Consider the following 16,437-nt stretch of genomic DNA (forward strand, 5'->3'; position numbering starts at 1 on the left):
GAGATATCAATACATAGGTTTTAAGATTCTTACTAGTCAGATATATTCTTGCGCGGTGAATAGGGGGTGTTGAGTCCAGTTCACTGAGCAAGGAGTAGGTCTTTCTATTACATATGGGGTTTATGGAACGGTATCTGAGCTCATTTGAAACCCTTGTTTTATGCATAACCCCACCCCACCTTTCCCGTTAAGCAGCCATAGTGTGTTTTGTAAACGTGTGACTCTGTTCTGTTTTGTAATTCAGTTCAAGTGTAGCGGTTTTTACATTCCCTCTATAAGTGATAGCTTATGATAAGTGTCTTTTTCTGTGTGACTTATTTCACTTAGAATCGTCGTGGCTAAAGCCACTCATCATGCTGCTACTAGCCTTATGACATTGATTTCATGGCTGAGTGATATTCCATTGTACATAAGGACCACCACTTCTTTATCCATTTTTCTCTTTCCTGGGATATTTAAGGTGTCACGAAGTGGAGGTTCTTGTCAACAAAGCAGCCCCAAACTTTGGGGTGCCTGTGTCTTGCTGATTTTTAGTTTTCCCAATTTATACGCCCATGAGTGGAAGTGCCCTATGCGCTCTAAGCTGTGTTTTTTCGATGTTTCAGGACACACCATAACTTCTCCAGAGTGGCTGTTGGCAATTTACATCCCGCCCATCAGCGTAACAAGGCTCCCATTTCTCCATGGCCTGTTCTGCATTTCTGGTTTTGACACTTTTTTCCGCATGGCCCTTTTGACCGATGGGAAGCGAGACTTCTTTGTAGCGCTGATTTGCCTTTCCAGGTTGCTTGGTAGGCCAAAAAGGGCGTATGCGTTTTTTCCTGAATATATTCAGGAAGAAACGCATACGCCCTTTTTGGCCAAGGGCATCATTGTCGACGTTTTGCCGCTTTTCATGTGCTTTAAAGGCGATTCGAATCGACCTCCTGAAATCTGTTTCCTGCAATTCTGCCTTGCTTTCAGATCCTCTTCGTTGCCTTCCCTCAATATATTTGTGGACGAGAGTTATCATTTATAACTCTGCAGGTTTGTGAATTGCAGTGCCCCTGAGCTCCATTTTTCAACTCGCTTTTTTGGGAGCTGGCCACAAAAGCGCAGGATTGCCTCAGGCCCTATTCTGCTTCCGGGCGGCAGGCTGAGCCTGTGGTTAATTCTTCTTCCTGATGGGAAAATAGAGTGACCTGTGCCTGTCCCAACACCTAGAGCTAGTCTCTCATTGGCTCCCCCTCTTCCCGTTCATCCCCAGGACAAATTGCAAGCTGTACGGAACGGGAGGTTAAAGGTGCTGATTCTCCAAGGAGGGAGATTGCTAGTAAAGCGGCTGGAATGGCGAACCCGAGCACAAGGAGATGAGAAATGAGGTGCGTTTTAGAAACCTTTCCCGATCACACGGTGTACCACCTTCTGGGTTTCTCATGCATGTTTTCGAGGTAGGAAGATGCCCTTGAACCTGGAGATTTGGGACCCATGGGATGGGTAACAGGCAGTATTACTTTAAAGGCTCTGCGTTTGCTCCCCCAACCTCACCAAACCTCTCAGCCCCGAGAGTGTCCACCCTTATGTCTCATCCAGCTGTGGGTCTAGATATGGTCAATCCAGGTTGCATCACAGCCCCTGAACGAATTTTGTAAGAAATTCTCTCTCTTTCACTGTCTTTGTTTCACGGGTTTTTAAAAGGAATTTATTTTTATAATGGGGTTTAGCTGTTTTTCACGGCTGTGTTTATGCGGCTTTACAGCCACTTGACTCACTTCCAGAGAGATATCAATACATAGGTTTTAAGATTCTTACTAGTCAGATATATTCTTGTGCGGTGAATAGGGGGTGTTGAGTCCAGTTCACTGAGCAAGGAGTAGGTCTTTCTATTACATATTGGGTTTATGGAACGGTATCTGAGCTCATTTGAAACCCTTGTTTTATGCATCACCCCACCCCACCTTTCCCGTTAAGCAGCCATAGTGTGTTTTCTAAACGTGTGACTCTGTTCTGTTTTGTAATTCAGTTCAAGTGTAGCGGTTTTTACATTCCCTCTATAAGTGATAGCTTATGATAAGTGTCTTTTTCTGTGTGACTTATTTCACTTAGAATCGTCGTAGCTAAAGCCACTCATCATGCTGCTACTAGCCTTCTGACATTGATTTCATGGCTGAGGGTTATTCCATTGTTCATAAGGACCACCACTTCTTTATCCATTTTTCTCTTTCCTGGGATATTTAAGGTGTCATGAAGTGGAGGTTCTTGTCAACAGAGCAGCCCCAAACTTTGGGGTGCCTGTGTCTTGCTGATTTTTAGTTTTCCCAATTTATACGCCCATGAGTGGAAGTGCCCTATGCGCTCTAAGCTGTGTTTTTTCGATGTTTCAGGACACACCGTACACTTCTCCAGAGTGGCTGTTGGCAATTTACATCCCGCCCATCAGCGTAGCAAGGCTCCCATTTCTCCATGGCCTGTTCTGCATTTCTGGTTTTGAAACTTTTTTCCGCATGCCCCTTTTGACCGATGGGAAGCGAGACTTCTTTGTAGCGCTGATTTGCCTTTCCAGGTTGCTTGGTTGGCCAAAAAGGGCGTATGCGTTTTTTCCTGAATATATTCAGGAAAAAACGCATACGCCCTTTTTGGCCAAGGGCATCATTGTCGACGTTTTGCCGCTTTTCATGTGCTTTAAAGGCGATTCGAATCGACCTCCTGAAATCTGTTTCCTGCAATTCTGCCTTGCTTTCAGATCCTCTTCGTTGCCTTCCCTCAATATATTTGTGGACGAGAGTTATCATTTATAACTCTGCAGGTTTGTGAATTGCAGTGCCCCTGAGCTCCATTTTTCAACTCGCTTTTTTGGGAGCTGGCCACAAAAGCGCAGGATTGCCTCAGGCCCTATTCTGCTTCCGGGCGGCAGGCTGAGCCTGTGGTTAATTCTTCTTCCTGATGGGAAAATAGAGTGACCTGTGCCTGTCCCAACACCTAGAGCTAGTCTCTCATTGGCTCCCCCTCTTCCCGTTCATCCTCAGGACAAATTGCAAGCTGTACGGAACGGGAGGTTAAAGGTGCTGATTCTCCAAGGAGGGAGATTGCTAGTAAAGCGGCTGGAATGGCGAACCCGAGCACAAGGAGATGAGAAATGAGGTGCGTTTTAGAAACCTTTCCCGATCACACGGTGTACCACCTTCTGGGTTTCTCATGCATGTTTTCGAGGTAGGAAGATGCCCTTGAACCTGGAGATTTGGGACCCATGGGATGGGTAACAGGCAGTATTACTTTAAAGGCTCTGCGTTTGCTCCCCCAACCTCACCAAACCTCTCAGCCCCGAGAGTGTCCACCCTTATGTCTCCTCCAGCTGTGGGTCTAGATATGGTCAATCCAGGTTGCATCACAGCCCCTGAACGAATTTTGTAAGAATTTCTCTCTCTTTCACTGTCTTTGTTTCACGGGTTTTTAAAAGGAATTTATTTTTATAATGGGGTTTAGCTGCTTTTCACGGCTGTGTTTCTGCCGCTTTACACCCACTTGACTCACTTCCAGAGAGATATCAATACATAGGTTTTAAGATTCTTACTAGTCAGATATATTCTTGTGCGGTGAATAGGGGGTGTTGAGTCCAGTTCACTGAGCAAGGAGTAGGTCTTTCTATTACATATGGGGTTTATGGAACGGTATCTGAGCTCATTTGAAACCCTTGTTTTATGCATCACCCCACCCCACCTTTCCCGTTAAGAAGCCATAATGTGTTTTCTAAACGTGTGACTCTGTTCTGTCTTGTAATTCAGTTCAAGTGTAGCGGTTTTTACATTCCCTCTATAAGTGATAGCTTATAATAAGTGTGTTTTTCTGTATGACTTATTTCACTTAGAATCGTCGTGGCTAAAGCCACTCATCATGCTGCTACTAGCCTTATGACATTGATTTCATGGCTGAGTGATATTCCATTGTACATAAGGACCACCACTTCTTTATCCATTTTTCTCTTTCCTGGGATATTTAAGGTGTCACGAAGTGGAGGTTCTTGTCAACAAAGCAGCCCCAAACTTTGGGGTGCCTGTGTCTTGCTGATTTTTAGTTTTCCCAATTTATACGCCCATGAGTGGAAGTGCCCTATGCGCTCTAAGCTGTGTTTTTTCGATGTTTCAGGACACACCATAACTTCTCCAGAGTGGCTGTTGGCAATTTACATCCCGCCCATCAGCGTAACAAGGCTCCCATTTCTCCATGGCCTGTTCTGCATTTCTGGTTTTGACACTTTTTTCCGCATGGCCCTTTTGACCGATGGGAAGCGAGACTTCTTTGTAGCGCTGATTTGCCTTTCCAGGTTGCTTGGTAGGCCAAAAAGGGCGTATGCGTTTTTTCCTGAATATATTCAGGAAGAAACGCATACGCCCTTTTTGGCCAAGGGCATCATTGTCGACGTTTTGCCGCTTTTCATGTGCTTTAAAGGCGATTCGAATCGACCTCCTGAAATCTGTTTCCTGCAATTCTGCCTTGCTTTCAGATCCTCTTCGTTGCCTTCCCTCAATATATTTGTGGACGAGAGTTATCATTTATAACTCTGCAGGTTTGTGAATTGCAGTGCCCCTGAGCTCCATTTTTCAACTCGCTTTTTTGGGAGCTGGCCGCAAAAGCGCAGGATCGCCTCAGGCCCTATTCTGCTTCCGGGCGGCAGGCTGAGCCTGTGGTTAATTCTTCTTCCTGATGGGAAAATAGAGTGACCTGTGCCTGTCCCAACACCTAGAGCTAGTCTCTCATTGGCTCCCCCTCTTCCCGTTCATCCTCAGGACAAATTGCAAGCTGTACGGAACGGGAGGTTAAAGGTGCTGATTCTCCAAGGAGGGAGATTGCTAGTAAAGCATCTGGAATGGCGAACCCGAGCACAAGGAGATGAGAAATGAGGTGCGTTTTAGAAACCTTTCCCGATCACACGGTGTACCACGTTCTGGGTTTCTCATGCATGTTTTCGAGGTAGGAAGATGCCCTTGAACCTGGAGATTTGGGACCCATGGGATGGGTAACAGGAAGTATTACTTTAAAGGCTCTGTGTTTGCTCCCCCAACCTCACCAAACCTCTCAGCCCCGAGAATGTCCACCCTTATGTCTCATCCAGCTGTGGGTCTAGATATGGTCAATCCAAGTTGCATCACAGCCCCTGAACGAATTTTGTAAGAATTTCTCTCTCTTTCACTGTCTTTGTTTCACGGGTTTTTAAAAGGAATTTATTTTTATAATGGGGTTTAGCTGCTTTTCACGGCTGTGTTTCTGCCGCTTTACACCCACTTGACTCACTTCCAGAGAGATATCAATACATAGGTTTTAAGATTCTTACTAGTCAGATATATTCTTGCGCGGTGAATAGGGGGTGTTGAGTCCAGTTCACTGAGCAAGGAGTAGGTCTTTCTATTACATATGGGGTTTATGGAACGGTATCTGAGCTCATTTGAAACCCTTGTTTTATGCATAACCCCACCCCACCTTTCCCGTTAAGCAGCCATAGTGTGTTTTGTAAACGTGTGACTCTGTTCTGTTTTGTAATTCAGTTCAAGTGTAGCGGTTTTTACATTCCCTCTATAAGTGATAGCTTATGATAAGTGTCTTTTTCTGTGTGACTTATTTCACTTAGAATCGTCGTAGCTAAAGCCACTCATCATGCTGCTACTAGCCTTATGACATTGATTTCATGGCTGAGTGATATTCCATTGTACATAAGGACCACCACTTCTTTATCCATTTTTCTCTTTCCTGGGATATTTAAGGTGTCATGAAGTGGAGGTTCTTGTCAACAGAGCAGCCCTAAACTTTCGGGTGCCTGTGTCTTGCTGATTTTTAGTTTTCCCAATTTATACGCCCATGAGTGGAAGTGCCCTATGCGCTCTAAGCTGTGTTTTTTCGATGTTTCAGGACACACCGTACGCTTCTCCAGAGTGGCTGTTGGCAATTTACATCCCGCCCATCAGCGTAGCAAGGCTCCCATTTCTCCATGGCCTATTCTGCATTTCTGGTTTTGACACTTTTTTCCGCATGGCCCTTTTGACCGATGGGAAGCGAGACTTCTTTGTAGCGCTGATTTGCCTTTCCAGGTTGCTTGGTAGGCCAAAAAGGGCGTATGCGTTTTTTCCTGAATATATTCAGGAAGAAACGCATACGCCCTTTTTGGCCAAGGGCATCATTGTCGACGTTTTGCCGCTTTTCATGTGCTTTAAAGGCGATTCGAATCGACCTCCTGAAATCTGTTTCCTGCAATTCTGCCTTGCTTTCAGATCCTCTTCGTTGCCTTCCCTCAATATATTTGTGGACGAGAGTTATCATTTATAACTCTGCAGGTTTGTGAATTGCAGTGCCCCTGAGCTCCATTTTTCAACTCGCTTTTTTGGGAGCTGGCCGCAAAAGCGCAGGATCGCCTCAGGCCCTATTCTGCTTCCGGGCGGCAGGCTGAGCCTGTGGTTAATTCTTCTTCCTGATGGGAAAATAGAGTGACCTGTGCCTGTCCCAACACCTAGAGCTAGTCTCTCATTGGCTCCCCCTCTTCCCGTTCATCCTCAGGACAAATTGCAAGCTGTACGGAACGGGAGGTTAAAGGTGCTGATTCTCCAAGGAGGGAGATTGCTAGTAAAGCATCTGGAATGGCGAACCCGAGCACAAGGAGATGAGAAATGAGGTGCGTTTTAGAAACCTTTCCCGATCACACGGTGTACCACGTTCTGGGTTTCTCATGCATGTTTTCGAGGTAGGAAGATGCCCTTGAACCTGGAGATTTGGGACCCATGGGATGGGTAACAGGAAGTATTACTTTAAAGGCTCTGCGTTTGCTCCCCCAACCTCACCAAACCTCTCAGCCCCGAGAATGTCCACCCTTATGTCTCATCCAGCTGTGGGTCTAGATATGGTCAATCCAAGTTGCATCACAGCCCCTGAACGAATTTTGTAAGAATTTCTCTCTCTTTCACTGTCTTTGTTTCACGGGTTTTTAAAAGGAATTTATTTTTATAATGGGGTTTAGCTGCTTTTCACGGCTGTGTTTCTGCCGCTTTACACCCACTTGACTCACTTCCAGAGAGATATCAATACATAGGTTTTAAGATTCTTACTAGTCAGATATATTCTTGCGCGGTGAATAGGGGGTGTTGAGTCCAGTTCACTGAGCAAGGAGTAGGTCTTTCTATTACATATGGGGTTTATGGAACGGTATCTGAGCTCATTTGAAACCCTTGTTTTATGCATAACCCCACCCCACCTTTCCCGTTAAGCAGCCATAGTGTGTTTTGTAAACGTGTGACTCTGTTCTGTTTTGTAATTCAGTTCAAGTGTAGCGGTTTTTACATTCCCTCTATAAGTGATAGCTTATGATAAGTGTCTTTTTCTGTGTGACTTATTTCACTTAGAATCGTCGTAGCTAAAGCCACTCATCATGCTGCTACTAGCCTTATGACATTGATTTCATGGCTGAGTGATATTCCATTGTACATAAGGACCACCACTTCTTTATCCATTTTTCTCTTTCCTGGGATATTTAAGGTGTCATGAAGTGGAGGTTCTTGTCAACAGAGCAGCCCTAAACTTTCGGGTGCCTGTGTCTTGCTGATTTTTAGTTTTCCCAATTTATACGCCCATGAGTGGAAGTGCCCTATGCGCTCTAAGCTGTGTTTTTTCGATGTTTCAGGACACACCGTACGCTTCTCCAGAGTGGCTGTTGGCAATTTACATCCCGCCCATCAGCGTAGCAAGGCTCCCATTTCTCCATGGCCTATTCTGCATTTCTGGTTTTGACACTTTTTTCCGCATGGCCCTTTTGACCGATGGGAAGCGAGACTTCTTTGTAGCGCTGATTTGCCTTTCCAGGTTGCTTGGTTGGCCAAAAAGGGCGTATGCGTTTTTTCCTGAATATATTCAGGAAAAAACGCATACGCCCTTTTTGGCCAAGGGCATCATTGTTGACGTTTTGCCACTTTTCATGTGCTTTAAAGGCGATTCGAATCGACCTCCTGAAATCTGTTTCCTGCAATTCTGCCTTGCTTTCAGATCCTCTTCGGTGCCTTCCCTCAATATATTTGTGGACGAGAGTTATCATTTATAACTCTGCAGGTTTGTGAATTGCAGTGCCCCTGAGCTCCATTTTTCAACTCGCTTTTTTGGGAGCTGGCCGCAAAAGCGCAGGATCGCCTCAGGCCCTATTCTGCTTCTGGGCGGCAGGCTGAGCCTGTGGTTAATTCTTCTTCCTGATGGGAAAATAGAGTGACCTGTGCCTGTCCCAACACCTAGAGCTAGTCTCTCATTGGCTCCCCCTCTTCCCGTTCATCCTCAGGACAAATTGCAAGCTGTACGGAACGGGAGGTTAAAGGTGCTGATTCTCCAAGGAGGGAGATTGCTAGTAAAGCAGCTGGAATGGCGAACCCGAGCACAAGGAGATGAGAAATGAGGTGCGTTTTAGAAACCTTTCCCGATCACACGGTGTACCACCTTCTGGGTTTCTCATGCATGTTTTCGAGGTAGGAAGATGCCCTTGAACCTGGAGATTTGGGACCCATGGGATGGGTAACAGGCAGTATTACTTTAAAGGGTCTGCGTTTGCTCCCCCAACCTCACCAAACCTCTCAGCCGCGAGAGTGTCCACCCTTATGTCTCCTCCAGCTATGGGTCTAGATATGGTCAATCCAGGTTGCATCACAGCCCCTGAACGAATTTTGTAAGAATTTCTCTCTCTTTCACTGTCTTTGTTTCACGGGTTTTTAAAAGTAATTTATTTTTATAATGGGGTTTAGCTGCTTTTCACGGCTGTGTTTCTGCCGCTTTACAGCCACTTGACTTACTTCCAGAGAGATATCAATACATAGGTTTTAAGATTCTTACTAGTCAGATATATTCTTGTGCGGTGAATAGGGGGTGTTGAGTCCAGTTCACTGAGCAAGGAGTAGGTCTTTCTATTACATATGGGGTTTATGGAACGGTATCTGAGCTCATTTGAAACCCTTGTTTTATGCATCACCCCACCCCACCTTTCCCGTTAAGCAGCCATAGTGTGTTTTGTAAACGTGTGACTCTGTTCTGTTTTGTAATTCAGTTCAAGTGTAGCGGTTTTTACATTCCCTCTATAAGTGATAGCTTATGATAAGTGTCTTTTTCTGTGTGACTTATTTCACTTAGAATCGTCGTAGCTAAAGCCACTCATCATGCTGCTACTAGCCTTATGACATTGATTTCATGGCTGAGTGATATTCCATTGTACATAAGGACCACCACTTCTTTATCCATTTTTCTCTTTCCTGGGATATTTAAGGTGTCATGAAGTGGAGGTTCTTGTCAACAGAGCAGCCCTAAACTTTCGGGTGCCTGTGTCTTGCTGATTTTTAGTTTTCCCAATTTATACGCCCATGAGTGGAAGTGCCCTATGCGCTCTAAGCTGTGTTTTTTCGATGTTTCAGGACACACCGTACGCTTCTCCAGAGTGGCTGTTGGCAATTTACATCCCGCCCATCAGCGTAGCAAGGCTCCCATTTCTCCATGGCCTATTCTGCATTTCTGGTTTTGACACTTTTTTCCGCATGGCCCTTTTGACCGATGGGAAGCGAGACTTCTTTGTAGCGCTGATTTGCCTTTCCAGGTTGCTTGGTTGGCCAAAAAGGGCGTATGCGTTTTTTCCTGAATATATTCAGGAAAAAACGCATACGCCCTTTTTGGCCAAGGGCATCATTGTTGACGTTTTGCCACTTTTCATGTGCTTTAAAGGCGATTCGAATCGACCTCCTGAAATCTGTTTCCTGCAATTCTGCCTTGCTTTCAGATCCTCTTCGGTGCCTTCCCTCAATATATTTGTGGACGAGAGTTATCATTTATAACTCTGCAGGTTTGTGAATTGCAGTGCCCCTGAGCTCCATTTTTCAACTCGCTTTTTTGGGAGCTGGCCGCAAAAGCGCAGGATCGCCTCAGGCCCTATTCTGCTTCTGGGCGGCAGGCTGAGCCTGTGGTTAATTCTTCTTCCTGATGGGAAAATAGAGTGACCTGTGCCTGTCCCAACACCTAGAGCTAGTCTCTCATTGGCTCCCCCTCTTCCCGTTCATCCTCAGGACAAATTGCAAGCTGTACGGAACGGGAGGTTAAAGGTGCTGATTCTCCAAGGAGGGAGATTGCTAGTAAAGCAGCTGGAATGGCGAACCCGAGCACAAGGAGATGAGAAATGAGGTGCGTTTTAGAAACCTTTCCCGATCACACGGTGTACCACCTTCTGGGTTTCTCATGCATGTTTTCGAGGTAGGAAGATGCCCTTGAACCTGGAGATTTGGGACCCATGGGATGGGTAACAGGCAGTATTACTTTAAAGGGTCTGCGTTTGCTCCCCCAACCTCACCAAACCTCTCAGCCGCGAGAGTGTCCACCCTTATGTCTCCTCCAGCTATGGGTCTAGATATGGTCAATCCAGGTTGCATCACAGCCCCTGAACGAATTTTGTAAGAATTTCTCTCTCTTTCACTGTCTTTGTTTCACGGGTTTTTAAAAGTAATTTATTTTTATAATGGGGTTTAGCTGCTTTTCACGGCTGTGTTTCTGCCGCTTTACAGCCACTTGACTTACTTCCAGAGAGATATCAATACATAGGTTTTAAGATTCTTACTAGTCAGATATATTCTTGTGCGGTGAATAGGGGGTGTTGAGTCCAGTTCACTGAGCAAGGAGTAGGTCTTTCTATTACATATGGGGTTTATGGAACGGTATCTGAGCTCATTTGAAACCCTTGTTTTATGCATCACCCCACCCCACCTTTCCCGTTAAGCAGCCATAGTGTGTTTTGTAAACGTGTGACTCTGTTCTGTTTTGTAATTCAGTTCAAGTGTAGCGGTTTTTACATTCCCTCTATAAGTGATAGCTTATGATAAGTGTCTTTTTCTGTGTGACTTATTTCACTTAGAATCGTCGTAGCTAAAGCCACTCATCATGCTGCTACTAGCCTTATGACATTGATTTCATGGCTGAGTGATATTCCATTGTACATAAGGACCACCACTTCTTTATCCATTTTTCTCTTTCCTGGGATATTTAAGGTGTCATGAAGTGGATGTTCTTGTCAACAGAGCAGCCCTAAACTTTCGGGTGCCTGTGTCTTGCTGATTTTTAGTTTTCCCAATTTATACGCCCATGAGTGGAAGTGCCCTATGCGCTCTAAGCTGTGTTTTTTCGATGTTTCAGGACACACCGTACGCTTCTCCAGAGTGGCTGTTGGCAATTTACATCCCGCCCATCAGCGTAGCAAGGCTCCCATTTCTCCATGGCCTATTCTGCATTTCTGGTTTTGACACTTTTTTCCGCATGGCCCTTTTGACCGATGGGAAGCGAGACTTCTTTGTAGCGCTGATTTGCCTTTCCAGGTTGCTTGGTTGGCCAAAAAGGGCGTATGCGTTTTTTCCTGAATATATTCAGGAAAAAACGCATACGCCCTTTTTGGCCAAGGGCATCATTGTTGACGTTTTGCCACTTTTCATGTGCTTTAAAGGCGATTCGAATCGACCTCCTGAAATCTGTTTCCTGCAATTCTGCCTTGCTTTCAGATCCTCTTCGGTGCCTTCCCTCAATATATTTGTGGACGAGAGTTATCATTTATAACTCTGCAGGTTTGTGAATTGCAGTGCCCCTGAGCTCCATTTTTCAACTCGCTTTTTTGGGAGCTGGACGCAAAAGCGCAGGATCGCCTCAGGCCCTATTCTGCTTCTGGGCGGCAGGCTGAGCCTGTGGTTAATTCTTCTTCCTGATGGGAAAATAGAGTGACCTGTGCCTGTCCCAACACCTAGAGCTAGTCTCTCATTGGCTCCCCCTCTTCCCGTTCATCCTCAGGACAAATTGCAAGCTGTACGGAACGGGAGGTTAAAGGTGCTGATTCTCCAAGGAGGGAGATTGCTAGTAAAGCGGCTGGAATGGCGAACCCGAGCACAAGGAGATGAGAAATGAGGTGCGTTTTAGAAACCTTTCCCGATCACACGGTGTACCACCTTCTGGGTTTCTCATGCATGTTTTCGAGGTAGGAAGATGCCCTTGAACCTGGAGATTTGGGACCCATGGGATGGGTAACAGGCAGTATTACTTTAAAGGGTCTGCGTTTGCTCCCCCAACCTCACCAAACCTCTCAGCCGCGAGAGTGTCCACCCTTATGTCTCCTCCAGCTATGGGTCTAGATATGGTCAATCCAGGTTGCATCACAGCCCCTGAACGAATTTTGTAAGAATTTCTCTCTCTTTCACTGTCTTTGTTTCACGGGTTTTTAAAAGTAATTTATTTTTATAATGGGGTTTAGCTGCTTTTCACGGCTGTGTTTCTGCCGCTTTACAGCCACTTGACTTACTTCCAGAGAGATATCAATACATAGGTTTTAAGATTCTTACTAGTCAGATATATTCTTGTGCGGTGAATAGGGGGTGTTGAGTCCAGTTCACTGAGCAAGGAGTAGGTCTTTCTATTACATATGGGGTTTATGGAACGGTATCTGAGCTCATTTGAAACCCTTGTTTTATGCATCACCCCACCCCACCTTTCTCGTTAAGAAGCCATAATGTGTTTTCTAAACGTGTGACTCTGTTCTGTCTTGTAATTCAGTTCAAGTGTAGCGGTTTTTACATTCCCTCTATAAGTGATAGCTTATAATAAGTGTGTTTTTCTGTATGACTTATTTCACTTAGAATCGTCGTGGCTAAAGCCACTCATCATGCTGCTACTAGCCTTATGACATTGATTTCATGGCTGAGTGATATTCCATTGTACATAAGGACCACCACTTCTTTATCCATTTTTCTCTTTCCTGGGATGTTTAAGGTGTCATGAAGTGGAGGTTCTTGTCAACAGAGCAGCCCTAAACTTTCAGGTGCCTGTGTCTTGCTGATTTTTAGTTTTCCCAATTTATACGCCCATGAGTGGAAGTGCTCTATGCGCTCTAAGCTGTGTTTTTTTTGATGTTTCAGGACACACCGTACACTTCTCCAGAGTGGCTGTTGGCAATTTACATCCCGCCCATCAGCGTAGCAAGGCTCCCATTTCTCCATGGCCTGTTCTGCATTTCTGGTTTTGACACTTTTTTCCGCATGGCCCTTTTGACCGATGGGAAGCGAGACTTCTTTGTAGCGCTGATTTGCCTTTCCAGGTTGCTTGGTTGGCCAAAAAGGGCGTATGCGTTTTTTCCTGAATATATTCAGGAAAAAACGCATACGCCCTTTTTGGCCAAGGGCATCATTGTTGACGTTTTTCCACTTTTCATGTGCTTTAAAGGCGATTCGAATCGACCTCCTGAAATCTGTTTCCTGCAATTCTGCCTTGCTTTCAGATCCTCTTCGGTGCCTTCCCTCAATATATTTGTGGACGAGAGTTATCATTTATAACTCTGCAGGTTTGTGAATTGCAGTGCCCCTGAGCTCCATTTTTCAACTCGCTTTTTTGGGAGCTGGCCGCAAAAGCGCAGGATCGCCTCAGGCCCTATTCTGCTTCCGGGCGGCAGGCTGAGCCTGTGGTTAATTCTTCTTCCTGATGGGAAAATAGAGTGACCTGTGCCTGTCCCAACACCTAGAGCTAGTCTCTCATTGGCTCCCCCTCTTCCCGTTCATCCTCAGGACAAATTGCAAGCTGTACGGAACGGGAGGTTAAAGGTGCTGATTCTCCAAGGAGGGAGATTGCTAGTAAAGCGGCTGGAATGGCGAACCCGAGCACAAGGAGATGAGAAATGAGGTGCGTTTTAGAAACCTTTCCCGATCACACGGTGTACCACCTTCTGGGTTTCTCATGCATGTTTTCGAGGTAGGAAGATGCCCTTGAACCTGGAGATTTGGGACCCATGGGATGGGTAACAGGCAGTATTACTTTAAAGGGTCTGCGTTTGCTCCCCCAACCTCACCAAACCTCTCAGCCGCGAGAGTGTCCACCCTTATGTCTCCTCCAGCTATGGGTCTAGATATGATCAATCCAGGTTGCATCACAGCCCCTGAACGAATTTTGTAAGAATTTCTCTCTCTTTCACTGTCTTTGTTTCACGGGTTTTTAAAAGTAATTTATTTTTATAATGGGGTTTAGCTGCTTTTCACGGCTGTGTTTCTGCCGCTTTACAGCCACTTGACTCACTTCCAGAGAGATATCAATACATAGGTTTTAAGATTCTTACTAGTCAGATATATTCTTGTGCGGTGAATAGGGGGTGTTGAGTCCAGTTCACTGAACAAGGAGTAGGTCTTTCTATTACATATTGGGTTTATGGAACGGTATCTGAGCTCATTTGAAACCCTTGTTTTATGCATCACCCCACCCCACCTTTCCCGTTAAGCAGCCATAGTGTGTTTTGTAAACGTGTGACTCTGTTCTGTTTTGTAATTCAGTTCAAGTGTAGCGGTTTTTACATTCCCTCTATAAGTGATAGCTTATGATAAGTGTCTTTTTCTGTGTGACTTATTTCACTTAGAATCGTCGTAGCTAAAGCCACTCATCATGCTGCTACTAGCCTTATGACATTGATTTCATGGCTGAGTGATATTCCATTGTACATAAGGACCACCACTTCTTTATCCATTTTTCTCTTTCCTGGGATATTTAAGGTGTCATGAAGTGGAGGTTCTTGTCAACAGAGCAGCCCTAAACTTTCGGGTGCCTGTGTCTTGCTGATTTTTAGTTTTCCCAATTTATACGCCCATGAGTGGAAGTGCCCTATGCGCTCTAAGCTGTGTTTTTTCGATGTTTCAGGACACACCGTACACTTCTCCAGAGTGGCTGTTGGCAATTTACATCCCGCCCATCAGCGTAGCAAGGCTCCCATTTCTCCATGGCCTGTTCTGCATTTCTGGTTTTGACACTTTTTTCCGCATGGCCCTTTTGACCGATGGGAAGCGAGACTTCTTTGTAGCGCTGATTTGCCTTTCCAGGTTGCTTGGTTGGCCAAAAAGGGCGTATGCGTTTTTTCCTGAATATATTCAGGAAAAAACGCATACGCGCTTTTTGGCCAAGGGCATCATTGTCGACGTTTTGCCGCTTTTCATGTGCTTTAAAGGCGATTCGAATCGACCTCCTGAAATCTGTTTCCTGCAATTCTGCCTTGCTTTCAGATCCTCTTCGTTGCCTTCCCTCAATATATTTGTGGACGAGAGTTATCATTTATAACTCTGCAGGTTTGTGAATTGCAGTGCCCCTGAGCTCCATTTTTCAACTCGCTTTTTTGGGAGCTGGCCACAAAAGCGCAGGATTGCCTCAGGCCCTATTCTGCTTCCGGGCGGCAGGCTGAGCCTGTGGTTAATTCTTCTTCCTGATGGGAAAATAGAGTGACCTGTGCCTGTCCCAACACCTAGAGCTAGTCTCTCATTGGCTCCCCCTCTTCCCGTTCATCCTCAGGACAAATTGCAAGCTGTACGGAACGGGAGGTTAAAGGTGCTGATTCTCCAAGGAGGGAGATTGCTAGTAAAGCGGCTGGAATGGCGAACCCGAGCACAAGGAGATGAGAAATGAGGTGCGTTTTAGAAACCTTTCCCGATCACACGGTGTACCACCTTCTGGGTTTCTCATGCATGTTTTCGAGGTAGGAAGATGCCCTTGAACCTGGAGATTTGGGACCCATGGGATGGGTAACAGGCTGTATGACTTTAAAGGCTCTGTGTTTGCTCCCCCAACCTCACCAAACCTCTCAGCCCCGAGAGTGTCCACCCTTATGTCTCATCCAGCTGTGGGTCTAGATATGGTCAATCCAGGTTGCATCACAGCCCCTGAACGAATTTTGTAAGAAATTCTCTCTCTTTCACTGTCTTTGTTTCACGGGTTTTTAAAAGTAATTTATTTTTATAATGGGGTTTAGCTGTTTTTCACGGCTGTGTTTATGCGGCTTTACAGCCACTTGACTCACTTCCAGAGAGATATCAATACATAGGTTTTAAGATTCTTACTAGTCAGATATATTCTTGTGCGGTGAATAGGGGGTGTTGAGTCCAGTTCACTGAGCAAGGAGTAGGTCTTTCTATTACATATTGGGTTTATGGAATGGTATCTGAGCTCATTTGAAACCCTTGTTTTATGCATCACCCCACCCCACCTTTCCCGTTAAGCAGCCATAGTGTGTTTTGTAAACGTGTGACTCTGTTCTGTTTTGTAATTCAGTTCAAGTGTAGCGGTTTTTACATTCCCTCTATAAGTGATAGCTTATGATAAGTGTCTTTTTCTGTGTGACTTATTTCACTTAGAATCGTCGTAGCTAAAGCCACTCATCATGCTGCTACTAGCCTTCTGACATTGATTTCATGGCTGAGGGTTATTCCTTTGTACATAAGGACCACCACTTCTTTATCCATTTTTCTCTTTCCTGGGATATTTAAGGTGTCATGAAGTGGAGGTTCTTGTCAACAGAGCAGCCCTAAACTTTCGGGTGCCTGTGTCTTGCTGATTTTTAGTTTTCCCAATTTATACGCCCATGAGTGGAAGTGCCCTATGCGCTCTAAGCTGTGTTTTCGATGTTTCAGGACA

The sequence above is a fragment of the Balaenoptera ricei genome, chromosome 4, assembly GCF_028023285.1.
Source record: "Balaenoptera ricei isolate mBalRic1 chromosome 4, mBalRic1.hap2, whole genome shotgun sequence".
NCBI lineage: Eukaryota > Metazoa > Chordata > Mammalia > Artiodactyla > Balaenopteridae > Balaenoptera > Balaenoptera ricei.